We start from the raw sequence: 20,092 nt of genomic DNA, 5'->3' as shown, positions 1-20,092 counted from the left end.
GATAATAGAAAACAAGGAGTTTCCTGTGATTGGGTAATAGTCTAAATGGAATAAATCTAGAGGGCTCACTTCAGGTTTTTGACAATATGTGAGAATAAGTTTACTAGATATTTCATCTTATGGTTTTTACCAAGTCTGATGCCTATCCATATTTTCTTTGCTTTTCTTCCTTCTTAATTAATGTAATTAAACAAAAATATTTTCTTTTATTACTGTCACTAATTGAAATTAAAATCAAGTTTTTGTATCATCAACTTAATACTCATGATTTTTTTTTTCACCATATCACCAATTTAGATCTAAAGGAAGGGTGAGAAAAACATGGATAAGGGATATACAGGAATGGACAAAACATAAATATGTTGAATGTGCAAGAGGAGCAGGGGACCGAGACTACTGGCGTACAGTAACAGCAAATCTGCAAGTTTAGGGCGCTACTTCCAGGTAACAGGTAACACCAATTAACATCAAGTTATAACAAAAGTCTTGCCTTAAATCATCATTTTATTCTTTAACATCACAGTCATCTATACCATTATTGACATCACTACCAATCATATTGTCATTACCTCTGGTCATTTATATATTGCTGTCATCATCTTCACACCTTTCATCATCTTCACACCCAGAAGGACCCCACTGGAAATAAATCTTCTCCTAGACTTCCGTGGGCTATCCTTGGTGTTTACACCGAATAAATCCAATCCAATCCAATCCAACCTACAGTCATCATCATCATCTTCTATCATCATCCCCATCTGCTATCACACATACATAACATAATTTATATAGCACTATTTCATGAAGATCACAGCACTCATAGCATGGACTACAGTAGCTCATACAGTGTATTTCTTTGTCTCTAAGGGTCTCTTCGCATCTGAGCTGGCCGGTAAACCGATACCAGTTACTCTCGTCTGTCCACAACAGGGGCTGTATGGACCAGTCCACCGGGGTAACCCCCTATGCATCTCGAAAGATGTACTGGGTTCTACGGTTTATAGTCCTTATCTGAGAAGACTTGTTCCACCTCCAGAAGGATAGGTGGGCGTGCCATTTGAACGAACGCTGGTATTATGGCTGTAGGTTAAAGCGCCTCAGCCTAAACTGCTCGGCCATTTGACTCGCCAATCGTCATCACAACTATCACCATCAGCACCACCACTATCATTATCATCGCCATCATCATGATCGTCATCTGCTATCACCATCATCCTTTTTTATCATCATCATAATCATCATCACAACTACTATTTTTAATAAACACTATTTAATCATCATCATTGTCATTAATCAACTGCCTAAACATAAATAATTGCCAAGCGTAGCAACAAATCTTGAATATCAAACTCTATTATACATCCTGCTTGTAACAGCCCTCCTGATCATCACGTTCTGTTTGTCCATCTTCTATAATTACTCTGTATTTAATCACAAGTATTTAGGTCAATCTATTCGCTCATTTATTTTTGTGTGTGCTTAGAGATACGGTGCCATGTTTGCTTGGTGATGGCTCTAATGTCCCTTTAGGGCGTAGTAATTAGGAAATCCATGTGGATATTCACTCTAGTTACACTGGAAGTTCCTATATAGCAGAGTTGCGACATGTGGGGTGTCATATTGGGGCCATTGTATGTATGAAAGAATGCAATGCCTATGCTACAGTGTGATGATTGCATCATGCATAAATATCAAGCAATTGAAAAAAATAAATAAAGGTGACGGCCTAGGCCTCTTCACAGGACAACTTAGAAATTCCTATAGTAAATGGTTGTTTGTGACAAGCCTCTAGCTAGGGTGCCAGTTGAAGTGTATCTCCAAAATAACTAGTAGTATATAATAAAAGAAATCTGTAAGTCATATGGTAACTGAAATAGTACTGAGGCCTATTTTAATACACTATTTAGGTAGGCTCTACTTTTCCCATCTTGAATTCAGAGGTCGAAAAATTTGTTTGATCTTTTGTCAATCATATAGTGGCGTAGACTTTTAAGAACATTTTCCAGAAAAAATGAATGTGATACGACTCTTCGTTATGGAGTTTTTAAATAACATGAGGTCAAGAATTTAGCCTCAAAATTATTTTATATTTGTTGGTTTCGCACTGCTGACTTGGGTTGTTTAGCCCAAAGAAGAGAGATTGAGGATGTCCAGTAGTCATGTGACCTGACCGCTCATGTCGCAACTCTGTCTATATAGGAACTCTAATGCCACCCATTCTGCATTATAGATTATGCAAATAGTTATATAAGAAAAATATCTAAACCATTTATTAGTGAATTTTTTGTGGATGATTATATGTTTTCCTGTTCTTTTGTTATCTTGGGGTTTTTAAAAAATTGTTTTTTTGTGCTGAATTTCTGTCATTATGTCAGTAATGTTTTTTTTTATATGGGTCCTGATGAAAATATTAATCTGTTTCTCAACAAGAATTTAACAAAATAATATTCATGACCATTCTAAACCTTTATATCATATTTCTGTTTTCTTTACTATAGTTTTACTTTCACGAATCATAATGTTTGGCATTTTGCTTATTTGCTTTTCAATTTGATTTATTTCTGTACGTTGCAGTGCTCCTGCCTTAAACAATCACCCATTCGGCTCGCCAATCGGCCACTCGACTCACTTGTAACTACTTGAGCTTGATTTTTTTTTTTGCTTCAAACATTTTAAATAGGGGTCCCCTCCCCCTTTAGATAGTCCACTGGTAATAGGCCTTGGTATCACTGTTCTTTTCTATTTTATATAGGGTATTGGTATACATCTTCCTCTATCCCCCTTTTTTCTGTTTTTACCTTTGCATAGGCGTTTTGGTATGATACAGTATAATTTTTTTTTTTTTTATCCACATCTGTCACTTAAAATCTTGTGCTGTTGAAAATATTCACATATCTCAATAAATATTCAATGTACACCTCCTTAACTCTAATAATACTAATAGTGTTATTAACCTCTATGTGAATTATGTTAGAAAAAAGCAAGAAAAAGAAAAAAAATTGTATGGCCTTAGGCAGGGGTGAGCCAAAGAGAATTTAAGGCGGCCACATGCAAACATGACGTTTTTGTTGTACTTGAACTTTAATACACTGCTTTTATACTACTTTATACTAAAGTTGTAATATTAATTTTTATATAATTATGATTGGCATCAGGATGAAACCACTGGGGGTTTTCTAGGTAAAAGATTTTAGGCAGGCCATTTATATTCCCGGATGCAGAGAAGCAATACAGGTAAGTACCTTGCTCAAGGACGCAACAGTGGCGGCGCCAGCAGGGGGCAGAGGCATAAGCCCCCTCACCGAACAGGTCAAGCCCCCTGTCAGACAGAGTTCATCAGGCAGTCATACCATAACAAATATATAAATAGGGCCACACCAAGCCAATACATGTCTGTCACAGTCTGAGAGTGCCGTTTCCGACCATTCAGGGTTCCTATTCTTAAAAAAATCTCATTTGGGAGGAGGGAACCCCCCTTTCAAACCCTTCTCCTGGCTATGCCCTACAAGCTCAAGTCCCCCTGTCAGACAGCTGAGCCCCCCCCCCTCCAGAAAATATATCCTAGAGCCGCCACTGGGGCACATGCGGAGGAGATTGAAACCCTAACCTCAAGTTTGGGAAACCAAACCATTTCCAATGTAGCAAACCACTTCTAACTGTGGACTCCTATGCAATTTTTTTTTGCTTTTATGATTGTGGTGGTAGGAGGGGGGTTTGGGGGATATTTATAATTTTTCATGACAATTCGAAAAAACAACAGGCCAAAAATAAATTTAATATTTTTATTCAAAATAATCAACACTAGCCTACAGTGGGTTCGTAAATCAAGTAAAAATGTCCTGCTCTATAAATCTTTACATGACTATATTTTAATCCACTTGTATGCATTCCTCCTAAACATATGTTGTATATTATGCATGTACGACATACCTGGATGTGACGTTCCTGGAACGCCGCCCCCTACTCAAATGTGAGGTCAGATTTGGTACACTCTTATGTTTGGTTATCTAATGCTACATTTATGTAGGCCTATCCATATATGCATGTATGCTTCATCTGGCTCTGTTCTTAACCTCCTACGGTTCATCTGTATATATTTTTGATTTGTTCCTTCCTGCCTAACTCTCACATGAGGTTTATTTGAGGAGCCGTGTGAACAGAATCCAATTAAAATAAATGCTAGCCGTGTTTGATGAGGAACCTTCAGCGCAAGAAGCAGCAACAATATCTCACGGCTCGGCCAACTGCTCAGCTCACCTTTCTACCATACTTGAAGCAGATCAATTACCAACAGTTCAAGGGCAGACCAAGAGCAACATTACCAATCACTTTTAAAAATATTACATCGCATATCTTGCAATGTAGCAAAGATTGAAGGTGTCATGGACAGCACCAGACATTTGCCATAGGACAGATGTCAATGCAGCGCCCTCATTCACATGATAAGCATTGGCACCCAAGGTAGAGAATCAGAAAGAAGGTCTGTGTTAAAACAAGATTCAAGAAATTAAAAAACAATTAATTCATTCATTCATTAAAAACAATTAATTTATTTAGTAATGTTATGTTTAATAATACACTCAAAGCAAATAAACGTTTAAAAGAAATAATAATAATAATAATAAATAAATAAATCAGAAATAAGTAAATATTTTTTATTAAAAGTTAGTTGAGAAATGTTTTCTTGCCAATAAAACACTCAGTAAATAGTGTCATCGATGTTTGATCTGTAGAGTCAGCAAAAACTGACTTGTTTTGTACTTTGTCTCTTCACTTCCGCTTCGGCTGGTAGCTGGTACTGGTAACTGGTACAGGCATTTATAATGCGCCTCTTCTTTGAGGGTATAAAGCACAGTTCTTTTCCCTGGTCATTGGGTCCACATGATTTAAGTGATGCTGCTGCTAAACAACGCAGGAGCAGGCAACCCCTCCAGGTACCCATTCATACTTCTAGAGAGAAGAAATGCAGATATTAGTGCCTTGCTCAAGGACACAAGCGAAATGCACAGCAAGGGATTGAAACCCCAACCTCGAGGTTAGAAAAACCAAACTGTTCCCGCAGTAGTGACTTCTAGCTTCCCCTGACCTGTTTCATCCTTTCTCATTGGAAATTGATAACTGATTTGATATGAGCAATTTAAGGTTTAATAGTTTAAAAGTTTGCAGATTTCATAAAGCTTTGTCTGCACTCAAACTTTCTCTTGACAAAAAACTGTTGTATGCCCATATATAGTCATGATGTGCCTGTATAATATGGTGATGATGTGATGTCATCATGACCATATTTAGGCATGTATCACATGTTTTTGTCAAATAAAATTCAGGCAGTGGCATATCCAGGGTAAGGGTGGCTGTAAAACTCCTTCTTTGTTTAAACATGAAAAAAATAATTGTAAATTAATGGAAATAATGACACAAGCAAGTTACTTTAAATGTTAACAACCAATTTATGGTATAGTCATAGCCATAAATATGCTCCATCCCTAGTTGAGTGGATATAATATTTCTATCCAGCAGCCCCTTTTCAAAATCCTGGATATGGCACTGTAAGGCTACATTATTTTCAAATCTTGACCCAGCAGTGAGAATGTCTTCGCCTTTCATCCCTACATTTTAGTCCGTGCATTTTTCTATCTACACATCAATACAATTCAGACACCATTCTGTCTACGTTTCAATCTGTGTTACGCTCTTTAAGCATCCTTCGCTACATGCAGTTGTCTGTCCACACACTCTTTCCTCCACAGCTTCCAGTGTATGAGTCTATGTATTCTTCCTGTCATGCATTGCATCCTTTGACATTTGTCTGTCTATACATCTTTTATCTACATTTCAGTCCATGTAATAGTTTTGTCATGCATTTTTTGCCCAGGTGTTTGTTCGTCCATACAGCCTTTCATCAATGTAAATATATATATTTTTATATATTGTCCTTTTTTACATGGAAATTTGGATTAGGACCAAAAGAATGTGCAGCAAATGGCATGCAGGGCCTACTTTGGAACTGTGCACCAGGAGGCAATCCCCTATTCTTTGAATAGCGTACCAAGTTGGTCTTCGTGCAAATGTACTATTCGTAGGTGTACATAGAGGCTCAGTCCCACACTGTACATTTGGCTTGTGTTCTTAGGAAGGCACTTTACCTATGGTTGTCTCTCTCCAAATAGAAGTACAAGTGGGTACCTTGTGGGTTCAAACTCAAAAAATGCTGATTATACTTGCAACGATAATGATAAAAAGCTAAAAAGCAATTGTTCATATAGAAAATAAATGAAATAAAAGAAGCCTTTACACTTGGACGATTCAATAGCGATTTATCGTGTATACGATAATAAAATATTTTGACAAATCAATTCAAATGACGTCATAATCATGGAAAAATAATACAATCGTAACAACAATTTGAAAGTTTTTTACATGATTATGACGTCATTTTAATTGATTTGTCAAAATATTTTGTTATTGTCTGTCTGCATATTTTGCAATCCATTAATTTTCTATCCATGTATTTTCTATCCTTGTATACATTTTTCATTTGTTGATCAAATTGTCATTTGATCATTCTTTTGTATTCATTATCATCTTTCATTTTCCATTTCTTCAGAATTCTTTCTTTATTTTCATACTTGCACACAGTTTGCATTTTTTCAATTAATTAAATATAATTATGTACAGTATAATGCATCTGTTTAACAGATTTATTTGCAGTAAATCTCTTTCGTTCAATTTTTCATTTAACTCGCCCAACTCTTTTTTGCATATCCATTATTTCCCCTATATTTTTATAGGGTATGTAGCATTTTTACATATTTTATAAACTAAAATATATATAATATGCTTTTCCAAGAAGATTAAAAGATTGATAAATTTGTCCATCCATATTATTTAATCCACAAATAAATGTGTATTCTGTAAATAGCATAAAAAAATTTTTTCTGCAATCTCCTCATCAGCATGTTGGTAATTTCTTAAGGGCTTCCTGTGTTCCCTCGCAGGTTTGGCTTATGCGATGTACAGCATTACGGATGGATGAAAGTAAATTAAATCTTGCTTTGCTGAATACATTACCACAACATTGTTGAGTGTTTGAGTAACACGATGCTAAAAAAAGATTGCGTTTACTCTGTTTCTAAAATTATCAGTGTTAGAAATTGTCTTTATGCAGCAATAGGAACCAGGATATGCCTTGACTTGCCTGGCAAATTGTATGCAATTCTGCGCATTGCCATCTTTCTTTTAATCAAGTTTATTTAGTGCACGATGGTGTAGCCAAAATGCATACAAACGGTGTGCTGATAATTCTATACAACATAATTTGCTTGTGTTACTCAGCCATGCAATCAAGGAATCATAATTTATTAGTGTATGCTAATGCTATGCATAATTATAATGTCTGTGTGAGTGTGTGCATGTGCTTGCACACATGGGTGTGGCTTGAATGGTGTCTGCGTGCGTGTATATGTGTGTATTTATGCAGATGGGTGAGGCTTCAGCAAAATTGTCGTCTGCCAGTACTTTTCATCCTGTTCAGCACGTAAGCAGTGCTGCCCTGGATGAAGCATATAACACTCTAGGTGGCGCTCTGCTACAAATATTCATAATATCTGAACAATAGGAGGTGCAAATTCTGTTATAAGAAATAGCAATATTGATGTTGAAGTAATATTATTTTGTGATAAAGGTATGATTTTCTTAATCAATGTTCCATTGAATTTTAGCGGGGTTTTCATTTTCATTTTTCAAATATATAAATATTTCAAGATCTAAAATGCCTAATTTCGAATATATTTGTATAATCTGTACAAATGATTAATTATAGATTATCTCATTTTCCTAAATATAATTTTGATTGTTTTAAAGTGAATGAATTTCTTTTATTTACACTGGCACCAAAAGAAACCATACATTTTGCATTTTTGTATTTGTACAATTGAAAGGAATAAATAAAAAAAAAAAAATAAAATAAAATAAAAATAAATTTTTCAATTATTTTATTTAGCTACCAAAACCTCTAAATCTGCTTCCGGAAATTTATGGACACCGCATAGACTATAGGATTGATATGTTTCTGGTTTTTGAGGTGCAGATCCAGAATTTACCCTGACTATATCACATAGACGGTGGTCCCAGGATGGGCGAGGTCATGAGAAGAGGGCGTAATTTTTGCTTGTTCTGTCGCTGGAAGACAAATTTTAGACATGGGATGGTGGAGGTTGTCTTGATAGTCCTCCTTCGAAATGTTTTGTTTTCTAGATTCTTGGAAATGCACTTTCGTGTATTATGAGACGTCTATTAATTAATGAATGAATACACTCTGAATTCATAGTATGGACAAGTAATGATGATGATGATGATGAGGAGGAGGAAGAGGAGGAGGAGTTACCGTAGTTCATGACATGCTCCTGTGCAAGATTAATTAAGAGCCCCTTTCATGTGAAGTGTCAACCGAGGCCCGTAGCCAGAGTTACGGTTGGGAGTCTGTCAACATTTTCATCGTCGTCACATTTTCAATGCACACAGTTGGACAATAGTCATTGTCCACAATTCATATGATCAGTACATTCTCGACTGTCATGAAAATCTCATGTATCCAAAAAAAATTATGTTTATATATATACATGCACCGAAGTGAAAAGTTTAACCTAAAATTTTTATGTAATTATGGTTTATGTTGTTTGTTGAAGGGTCTTTAATGATATTACATTCTATAAATATGACCAGAACATAAGGAAGTTCATTCTTTAACTTCTGAACAAAACACTTTGTCACATAGCTTCAGACCAATATACATTTATATTTCCTTAGGCCTAAATCATAAGGAAGTCCACTCTTCAGATGTTTAGCATAGATAGTATTCCAAGTTTTGATTGACGTTTATGCATGCACTGACGTGGGAATTTTAATCTAATAAATTTGATATGTATGTTTCTTTGTTAAATGGCCTTCTGTAATAACATTACAGTCTCAGTGGTGGATTCAAGGGGGAGCCGGCCCGAATGTTTACAGTTGAAAATAAAAAACGGGGATAAAAAGGAAAATTATAATCAAATTTAGGTTTGAGAGTGCCACTACCGGCCATCTAGAGGTGCTATATTATAAATATGCATTGCTTCTCTCTACTCAGGCGTATAAGTGGGTACCTGGTAGGGTTAGAATGCCAAATGCACTGATTAGCAGCTGCAACGTTATAGAATACTTCCCCAGTTAAAAATAATAGCTTTTTAAAATGTAAGCAATTAATTTTTCATGTTTCAGGTTTATTAGATTTAATAGACCAAGATTTCAAGAAACTCAAACCAAAAAATGCCTCACAAAAAAATTGAAAAAAAACTATATAACCATATTCTATAAAACCTACTGTATTTTATGTACTATACAGGATAATTTTATTGTTAGATATTTTTTATATGCTTTTAGTGGTGGTAATTTGAGAATGAAATCGCCCAAGCATAGCAAATTTAACAATATTCAAAATTTTTATGTGAACGATATATATTGATATTAGATGATAAAAAACATTGCCCAAGGCTATACACATATAATTTGTTCCCCATGTTTTTGTTCAGATGATGTACAATTGGCCTATATTAAATGAGAGATTAAAAATTGGTGACAAAGTACAAGTTCATAAACACAAAAGAGCAAAATATATCATGACTCAGATGATTCAATGAAAGGTTTTATTAACAGCTCCAGTAGATAGAAGAATATCATTGGACAACTAAACCTGCAAAATTGAGACCGATCAATGATGTACCAGCATTTTTGATTGGATGGAAATACTCCCAACATAACTTTAAAAACATAATGTTTACTTCAATATGTAAATATTGTTTACATTTCTATCTATGTAGTCCTGAAGAAACAAAATTCTAAAGGCAATGTATTTTTGATCTACATACATAAGTCTAAAGGGTGTAAAATCTTTTTTTTTGTATTTAAAAGTGTTGGTTTTGTCTCGCGTAACCCTACGGAAGACCTGTATACCGCTTTATATCAATGTCGTCTTAATCTAGCGACATATATGTCATGTGACACCTGTAACTTGTGACCTTTGACATCTACGACACATTGATTGACAGACCTAGTGTGTTAAGCCTATTACACTACACTACAGCAGCATTGATAATTTATTTTAAAGCATATCTCTTGTGGTTTTTTTTTTTGTTTTTTTTTTTTTGCAAATGTATTTAACTTGCCCGTTCAGTGGCATAACAGTCACACCTGTGCTCAGATTTTATGCAAATACAGGGAAACCATGTGTGCTATTAGTATTATACATAGATGAGCCTTGAATTGTAACCTTAGTAACATTACTAGAATAGCCCTCTTTCTATACCAATGTATTTTTGTAATATACACGTGGAGAATGCAGCACAAATACCATATTACATTGGGATTATTTTCACGCATTCGTTAGTTCTAATTAGTGACATCAACCCAGAATTATTTTTTTTAATCTAGTGCATTTCAGCTTTTACAACAACACTGAATTACACAGTTTTGTGAAATTGTGAAGGTTTGCATCTATGCGTTACCTCATCATATAAAATGTACACCTTTATTCAGATTATGCAAATTAGGCAATGCCACCTGCAATCTAATTGCTTATCATGCACCCTCATCTTCACAGTAGTTTCCTTTGTGGATTATCCAACAGCTCTTAGGAAACAAGGTGGCTGGGTTAACATTTTTTTTTTGCTTGCTATTCTGGGTTTACAAATTCTGTTTTACATTTGATGACCGTTATTATACATCAGCCTAATGTTTGCTAGGCTACTTATAATCATTTGTTGTGTTTATATACACATTACCCAGATGATAAAAGTAAAAATACAATTTTAAATTCTTTCATCTGATATACATATTTTTTGATGAAATTTAACATATTTATCAATATAACTTGTTTGGCAAGATCTTGATTCTAATGTTTTATATGTAATATTCTTTTTTAGAAAAAAAAAGTGATTGGTCCATCATTGAAGCTTTTTTTTTTATTTGAAAGTCATTTTTTATATGTTTCAGCAATGAAATGTTTGCTGAATGCTTAGGTACCAACATACACAAACCACATTAAATACTCATAACATAATGATATTACAAGCTTGGAACAATAGGAAAATATCTACATATATATTACAATTGTTATCCTACTTAAAAAACATTAGTAGATAGAAAGCGTATTAGGATGGAGTTTTGCATAGCAAAGTCCATTGGCATAATAATCACCATTAACCCTAAGAAAAACATGTATTCTGTCAGAGTCAATAATTGTTTGATTTCTGTAACAATTTTCACAGTTTTGTTTAGAACAGCAGACAACATTACGCTTGTTTGTATTTAGTAATATATAGCTTTTGTACAGCAGCAACAATACTTTACACTAGACTAGACACCATTTCTGAATGAAATCTTAACAAAAGCTAGATCATGTTAAATGTGTGTTCAAAAGAAAACAATACAGTTCGCAATTTGGATACTATACTTATTTAACAAAAGACATTTTGAGACAAAATTAGAAAACTACAGATTTTTCTTTTTTTTCGTCTCTGGTAGAACGCTTTGAGCTGTGCACAACATTTGGGAAGATTTCAACAGTTACTATATGAAAAATAAGGATATGGCATCCTCTTTCTTCACATTGGCAGTGAAAGTACTTATTAAATATCATTAATTAATTACATAATTGGAGTCTTCATTCTGTGTATTTCACCCCCATCTAACCAAGGCACTGGTTAACAATTAAAATCATAACTAGAAAAACCGGCAGTAGGCATTATAGTGTTAATCAAGAAATTTCCATTATCCAGATGATAAACAATAATAAAGAAATTATTGTAAAATTTTGACTTTCAATAATTATTATAATGTCCACAACTAAGCCTACAAGCTGTGATGTTCATTCTGTTCAGAGTATTTGCCTGTATATTTACTGCATTATTTATAGACAAATTTTGAACACCAATATAAAAGTAAATCTTAAAAATTGTCATTTTTTACTTGATAAGAACATTTTGAGATCTTTCATTCACCATGTTGCCGTAACAAACATGTCTGGAATGATGCATTTCATATTTTTGTGTAGGTGATTTCTCCCCCCCCCCCCAAGTTTATTTAAAAACAAATTATCAATTGATAACTACAAGAAGATCGTCATTAATATGTGGCAGTAGTGATTAACATATAGCGCATGCACTGACCATGTGACCATTTTCTTTGCACATGTGCTTATAAAGGCCTCTCTTGTCAGCTTCCATATACACTACTCGGGCTCTCTGATTATACCTGCATACTTCCTGTTTCATTTTGTATATGGAAGCATAGATTAAAGTCCAGCTTGTGATAAAATTAACCTTTGCATTTAGCAGATGCCATGTGTATACCGTATGGCGGAATAATTCAAGACTCGCAACTTTCATCTTCGAAGAAGTATTAATTGTACGCTTCATTGGTTATGCTCGAAACACTTCTGCTATGAATTTAATGCGTATTCATCAAGTGAACCATGGCACATAACTCAAAATGTTATTTCGTAGCAAAACAGTTGTACGATAAAATTCCCTAGTTATTGTGGGAACCATGATGGAGATTCAGAATCATATGCTACAAAGAAAACACCTACAAAAAATATATATACTATATTATCAAGATATGCCTTTCTCCAAAGCATCATGGATTTTAGACCTCTTGATTTTTCTCTTTCTAACAAATAATCAACTGTTATTTTTTCCTTAAAATTGCAAATACATTTTTTAAATTATAGACTTCACTATCTTTATAAATAAAAAAGAACAACATTTTTATGTATCCCATTCTCTGCCACATAACACATAAATTTTCACATGAATTTGGTCATTGATATGTGTATTTTGTTTATTAAAGTTTTTTTTAGCTTTTTTTATAATTTTTGTTTTGCCTGGCAGTGATAAATATACAAACTTTAGTTAGATAATGATAGTTGTACAAATATATACAAGTATACATGATTTACATTCATAAATATAAGAAAATCATCTTATAGCCAACATATCTTTTCTGATAATAAGATGCTGTTCCAAAATTGATTTGCAAATAAAGAATGCTATTCTCTTCCTATATAAACACTTTAACAGTACAGAACAAAATCATTTAAAAAACAAATAAGCCTAATATACAAACACCTAGCTGGTAAGAAAACATATATTGGTCAATATATTCACTTGGGATTCTTTACACTTGAAATAAAAATATCTTGCAAAAATAGGCCTACATAATGAAAACATGGTATCTTATACATACAATAAAACACTCTTGAATAGAATTTGTCTAATACATTCAAATTAGGGCTCAAAACACCTTAGTAATAAGAGTATGAGAGATCCATCAGATATATGATTTGCTTCACAATTTATTGTGAAAACAATAAATGTTGAGGCAAAAAAAACTAACATCTGTGTGATTAATATGTATCTTTTTTCCATATGCATTACCATATATGAACATGAAAATATGTACATACATGATGGGATGGCCATTTATGGATTCTAATAATTGCCGCATATTAATTTGATGTTAAAGCTTGTGAGTGGGTTATCAATGGATCTCAGATGCATTCTGGGATATATGCATCATTCCTGAGGGAGCTGAAATTATTACTGGTAAATGTAACTTGGGAAATGGTTTGATTGGTGATGATATAATCTATTTGAATATCCAGGGTCCATGTCAAATATTGTTTCAAACAAATTACCACGTAGATTAATGAAAAAGTATTACTAAAAAAATATATGGACACAAACAAATATCACTCATTTTTATAAACTCAAATATTTGACTCTCAATTAGAGCAGAACTTTTTTAAACAAATTTTTTTTTTCTTCCGATATAAAATCTTTATTATTTCAAAATGATAATGAAAATTCTTCTAATTTTAATATTTTGGTAAATTTGTACAAATATTTAAAATTTGGGTAAAATTCACAAATCTTCCTGTCAATGCATGGATGGATCATTTAACTATTCATGGTAAAATAGAGTTTAAAAATGAAAAACAAATATATTTTTAAGGTCTGACCTATTTAGAATGACTGACAGGGTTTTATTTTTGTTTGTAAAGATACATTTTATTATTTTTACTCAATAAAAGATGTTTTAATCTTTAATTTGTTTAATTTATCTTATGTACTTTGGATGAATGATATTAAAGCATAATAGTAGTTCTCTGTTTATTAATTATAAAAAAAAAGAACATGCATTTAATAAAATACACAATTATTGTTTAAATTGTTGTTAGGTAATTATAGGTGGGTACAAAGCTGAAGGAATGTTGTCATAGGAAAGATTGTTGTTGCTTTTCACTATCACTACATAATATCAAATAAACATAATAATATTTATAAAACAGTAAGAGCAAGAATAATATAATAATATTGATAAAAAATGCAAATAGTAATAATAACAATAAGAATAGTAAAAATAATAATAATAATAACTTTATATAAATTCGGTTTCTTCTACAGGCTGTGATATCGCATTCTAATTAATGGTATCTGCTTAAATAAAGAATATGAACTTAAATCTTCTACCAACATTTGTATAACCTTTCACTTTTCACACCCCTTGATCTCTCTCATTTGACGTTTAAACTCTTATAACCCATTAAATATCCAAACTCATTAAGGTTTGAAATCAAAATTTGACCAGGTATAGATTGTATAATATATAATAAACATTTAGATCAGTGATAATGAATATTCATGAGTCAATGCATATATTAACCTTAATTCAAGATTTATACACCTGTACCTCAAATAGCTGCACATTATATAATATAAAGCAGATTTATGTCATATAACGTGTTTTTATGTGATATAATCAAACACATTTAATAACAAATATGCCTAATAGGAGTGAGAATAATTGCAAAATACAACATTTCTGTTTAATTATTAATGATGGCAGCTTGCAAAAATAAGCATCTTCCCTCAAACTGTCTCTACAAAAACTTTTCCATGTATTTTATTTGTAATTACATACTAACTAAACATCAGATGTGATACGGCTAGTCACAAATTATACCATATGAACACCTAGTTTGTTTTTTTTTTTAACGGTTGTATGGAAATGTAGTTGGCCAGCTTCCTAGGACCTTTAACATTGAAGCCTAGGTCCTATTTGATCTTGAGCCATACCAAACTATGATGCACTTACAATGTATACAATATATGGTTAGTCACAAATTATACCATTATAATTAATTCCTTCCTTCCTTATTGTTCACAGTTGTGTGGGAAGATTGCCAGTCAGATTTCCTGGGTCTGTCAGAATCAAAGCCTTGTGTTAAGAGCCATACCAAAGTATGTGTATAAAACTTATAATGAATACAATATTTTATAGTTTTTGTTTTTAATCTTTAGATAAAAAATGTAGACAAATTCATCATATCGTCTTTGAATGGCTGTCCCACATGGTCATGTAATGATTTAGGGTGAGCCCGTACTTTTGTTAAAAAATATAGCATTCTAAGATTGTGATTTGCTGTTATCCAGCACACATAATTGTGTGTACTGAATATTGTTATATGACCCTGTAGAACCATTGCATGACCACCATTCCTGACTTCATAAATTGATTGAGCTTACTAATCTATTATACCAAGCCTTTATTCATGCTATTAAAAAATATTATCACAATTGTTATGAATTTCCCAACATATTTCATAGGTTTACCAGCAAACAAAAAAAGAGCATATGATATATTGGATTTTCTACTTTTTTGTCAACCAAAAAAATATGCATGCTTGTAAAGGAGTAAAATCCAATATAAATATGATGAAACCAGATGATTTTTTTTTTTCAAAAGATGAGTAAAGCTTTTACAATGTTTGTTTTTGCATCCCTGGTGTTCATAGATGCCTTTTGTTATAAATCATGAATTTTAAAATGCCATATTTAATGAGATAATTGATTATGTTTTGTTTGAGACATGGAAATGTATACAGTGTCAATAAAAATAGCGAAGTTATAAAACAATCAATATTTAACTTCCCGTTAAGGGTATCAGATATGTTGCAGGATTAAACAGTGAGTTGGAGTTTCAAATTTAGTTACCAGGATCACAATACATCTTGATGCCTTGTTTATGCAAATTGATAGTGCAAAGAAAGTTTTCAAAGAAAGAAGAGAATGAACTTTAAAGTGGTCTAAGCCAATGATGCTCATAAATATTAATTTGAAACATTTTGACACCAAACTGTACCAAATGAAACTGTGGCTATATTAAATATTATGTATAATCTTAATGTCAATTTTCCTTAGAAAAAAAATTAGAGCAAGGGAAACATATGTTACCAAATAGAATGATGTACTTAAAGTTTCTAAACCTGGCGCTGAATATACAAAAGAAAATGAGGGGTTTTTTTTCCATATCAAGGAGCCATTCTGTAGAATGAACTTAATAATGATGGAAGGATGACATTAAGTGTACATTTAAAAAAATACTACTTTAACTTAAACTAAAATTCAAGCTTCTCACATAAAATGTGTTCATGTACTTTTTTTAATGGCTTTTGCTGTTTAATTCTATTCTTTTTTTTGTACTTTTGATAACTGGTAACTTCAGTAGTGTATGGATTTTGCATTTTTAATTTTAGAACAGCCTTGTTAAAAATACATATAAGGTTTTAAAATTATTATTATTATTATTATTTTTATTATTATTATTATTATTATTATTATGTAACTACTATTATTATTAATTACTTTTTAAACTGCTGTAGCTCATAGAATTTGTATTCAAAATTGAAAAAGTGAAAGTCATTTTTCACAGTCTAAGAAACATTCAATGAAAAAGGGTCCACAGGTCATATTCTGGGAACAGATAAACCTATTTGCTTATTCAAAAAGTGCCTCAAATATAAAAAGAATAAATTAATTAATTAATTAATATTTTCCTTAGTTTCATTCTGCAGAGTACACACATTTTAAAGGCAGTGGTATTTAATTTTAAAGGGGGAGGGGTTGATTTGCATAGAATGGCAGTATACATTGTAGCTGATTTGCCAAAAAATGTACATGGAACAAGACAATTTCAATGCATCAAAGCATTATCCTACATTGCATCAGGATCTCTTACATGCAAAGCAATACCAGAAGGAAGGTAGCCCATACCTACTTCACCTGGAAGTGAGAGAATGGAAGAGGAGGTGTTAAATTGCAAGGCAGAATTAGTACATCATAGATGTATTTGGCATACCTTTCATGTAAAGAGTAAGCCACAAGGATGCTACCTAAATATTACATAGAGGAAAGGAAATGGCTGTTTCATACAGTGACACTTCACTATATAGCCAAATGTGTAGCAACACTTGTAGTCCCATCCTAAAAGGAAAAAAAAATATTCCTATAATTGCATATAGTGTAATATCTTGAATCATAGGTATGGATAGAACCCTTTGGAAGGCATGATAATATTCTGTTTATTTAATTTTTTTTATCAAATTCACACTCAGCAAGAAAAATGGATAACAGCACTGTAAAGGTATTCTCGATAAATAAAAAAATGTTTGGAATGAAATGGATTTAAGTATTAAATATTAAATTGTCTGTTAAGTTGGTCCTCGAATGGCAGTTATATAAGTACTGTAAATTACAATCAACTGTGACATTGTTCTTTTGCATTCATACTTTGGTTTACACAAAATTGAGCGATAAAATCAATATTGATATTTCTTCTACATCATTATATACGGTAAATGGCAGTTATTATAAGGCAGTGGCAGTAGAATTACTACAAAGCATTTAGTTTTATAGAAGGCTACAAACTTTACGAGAAAAGAAATAAAATATTATAGTGAATATAATATTATATACTATAATATTCATAAAAAAACATTTTTCTATTTAAATAATTTTATTCGAATCTGGTTTAATATAATTAATTGGCAATCTACTTGGAAAAGCAACTTATAGTGCGACTAAAATCATTAGCAAACAAACTAAAATATCACAAATATTTTTCTATTGTCTATCTTGAGCTATATTTGTTGCAGTTAAAAATTTGATAATAATTTTTAAAACATTTTTGGGGTTATTGTTGAAAATTTACTGAGACTTCTTTTGTAGATAAATTTCAATAGAATTATAATTGTTGGAAAAGATAATATTGCAGGTTAATGGCTTCCTCTATTACAGATATAGCCTGGGATGCTAGGATGGAGTGCAGGATTGTTGTAGATCACTTGTAGGTGCTTTTCCATTGTGTTAGCTCAGGGCACTTAGTACAGAATTGCTTTTATTGAATGGAGTTATTGCAAGTGACGTCACCACATGGAAGAAGAGAAGAGCTTCAGCTAGTTTTCCATTGGATGGGAAATAAAATTGACTCTGGATAACTAATGAATATTAATGAGAATGCATTGATACATGTACTTGTACGCTACTTCTATTATGTATGCAAATATTATTACAGGCCACACTTTTCTGTGTGTATACGTGTGTGTGTAAGATATGTGCAAGTTTCACCTACTGTATGTGTTTGCATGTATGTATGTGTGTGAATCAATCATTTTTAACAATAAATTGAATGAAAAATGTTGTCACATATATTAAAATTTTGATATGGTTTTTAAATAGATAAAAATAGTAGAAAACTTTAAATGGAATTTTATTTTTGTAACTTTTACAGTGGAAATACCAAGAAATCATACTTGTGATAGAAAATAATTTTACCTGATCTTAATTGAATATATCTGAAAATATTCCCTAAATACTGATGAGTGGCGCGGAAGTGATGCGGCTCGACTTGAGCAACTAGTTTGCAAAATAAGCTGATGTGAGATCATCTTTAGCATGGTGGTGACAATGGGATTGGGGTGGGGGCAGTCTTTTTTTGGCCACCCCAGGGGCAGATCCAGAATTTTTCAAACAAGGGGTGGTGGGGGAGCACAACGTGTTCAGAATAGATAAGTGAGAGCGTTAATTTAAATATATGCCTTGAAATTTTAAATTTAGCGGCAAAATGGGGGGGGGAATGTGCACCCCCTTCCGAGCCCCCTACTCTATCCGCCTATGACTCCCTAGATCAACTGAGTAAGAAGAACATTTGGTACCTATGTGGTTCCAACTATGGAATGTGGGCACAATGTTTTTCATCTCTAATTATCTATAGATTTGTACTGTCCAACAAAATAGTAAGTGACAGTTGCAAGCAGCAATAAAGCCAGCTAAAATTATTGTTGGAAGGTCCTTGGTTTGAATCCTGATAGGGACATAGTAGTGGGGTGAAATAGCCTGGCATTATAGAACAAAGGATCACCAAATGAGACCAAATATATACAAAAGCTTAATAGATTAAAATTTATGAATTTATAGATTTTATGTGTAATTATGATAATCATTTTGATAATTATATTTTTCAGTTACTGTACAGAGGCTTCAGCAATGCAGTTATCAAAATTCATAATAATAATAATAATAATAATAATAATATTTATGATATTGATATTTGTAATCGTATATGTTTACATAAAGCAGTAAGAAGAAACTGCTTTTATATCGACAGCATAAGCAATAATTATTCAAAAATCATATCTAAAATTATTTTTTTACTGGTTTGATATGAATATAAAATTTAATTGCTGAAGAAATTCTTAGAAAATTGTAATCTGTTAAATTGATATTAAGTATTGAGCTATTTCATTGGTTGAGAAACAGTTAATTCAGCAAATGCCTGAATTAAGTATTAACCAAGTAAAAAAAAATTGCAGACTATCTCATATCCTATAATACACAGTACACAAGACTCAGAATAATTCCATGATTAGTATAACTTAGCCTTGTGCCTAAGATGAGTAGTAGTGTAATAATAATTATTATAATGATAGTATAAAATGAATCTATTGGTTGATAGGTTGGAGATTAATTAACTTAATCAGAGGAATCGGGATGGTAGAATTTAGTTTTACCCTTGGGTGTTGCAGGTGAGTTACAACGAAACAATATATTTGATATGTAAATTTCAAGATTTTTCTATAACAATTAAATTAATACAAATACATACACACAATTACTAACACTGTTGAATTATATGTAATATACCTTTATACCTAATGTAC

At 32.3% G+C, this 20,092-nt stretch overlaps 1 protein-coding gene across 1 annotated transcript in view; it reads right to left on the bottom strand.

Annotated features, from left to right (window-relative positions):
- Positions 1–4,635: 4,635 nt before the first annotated feature.
- LOC117120206 (hemicentin-2-like) overlaps positions 4,636–20,092 on the bottom strand; it is a 32,269-nt gene continuing 16,812 nt past the window's right edge. Inside the window, exon 3 of the transcript XR_004447306.1 lies at positions 4,636–4,950. The gene's annotated coding sequence lies outside the window, so the exon portion shown is untranslated. The remainder of the gene's footprint in view (positions 4,951–20,092) is intronic.

This window comes from Anneissia japonica, unplaced genomic scaffold, assembly GCF_011630105.1.
Source record: "Anneissia japonica isolate Jap-2015-1 unplaced genomic scaffold, ASM1163010v1 scaffold630_len175559_cov166, whole genome shotgun sequence".
Taxonomy (NCBI): domain Eukaryota; kingdom Metazoa; phylum Echinodermata; class Crinoidea; order Comatulida; family Comatulidae; genus Anneissia; species Anneissia japonica.
Note: the sequence above shows the minus strand (reverse complement) of the source record. Positions and strands in the feature narration are given on the sequence as shown.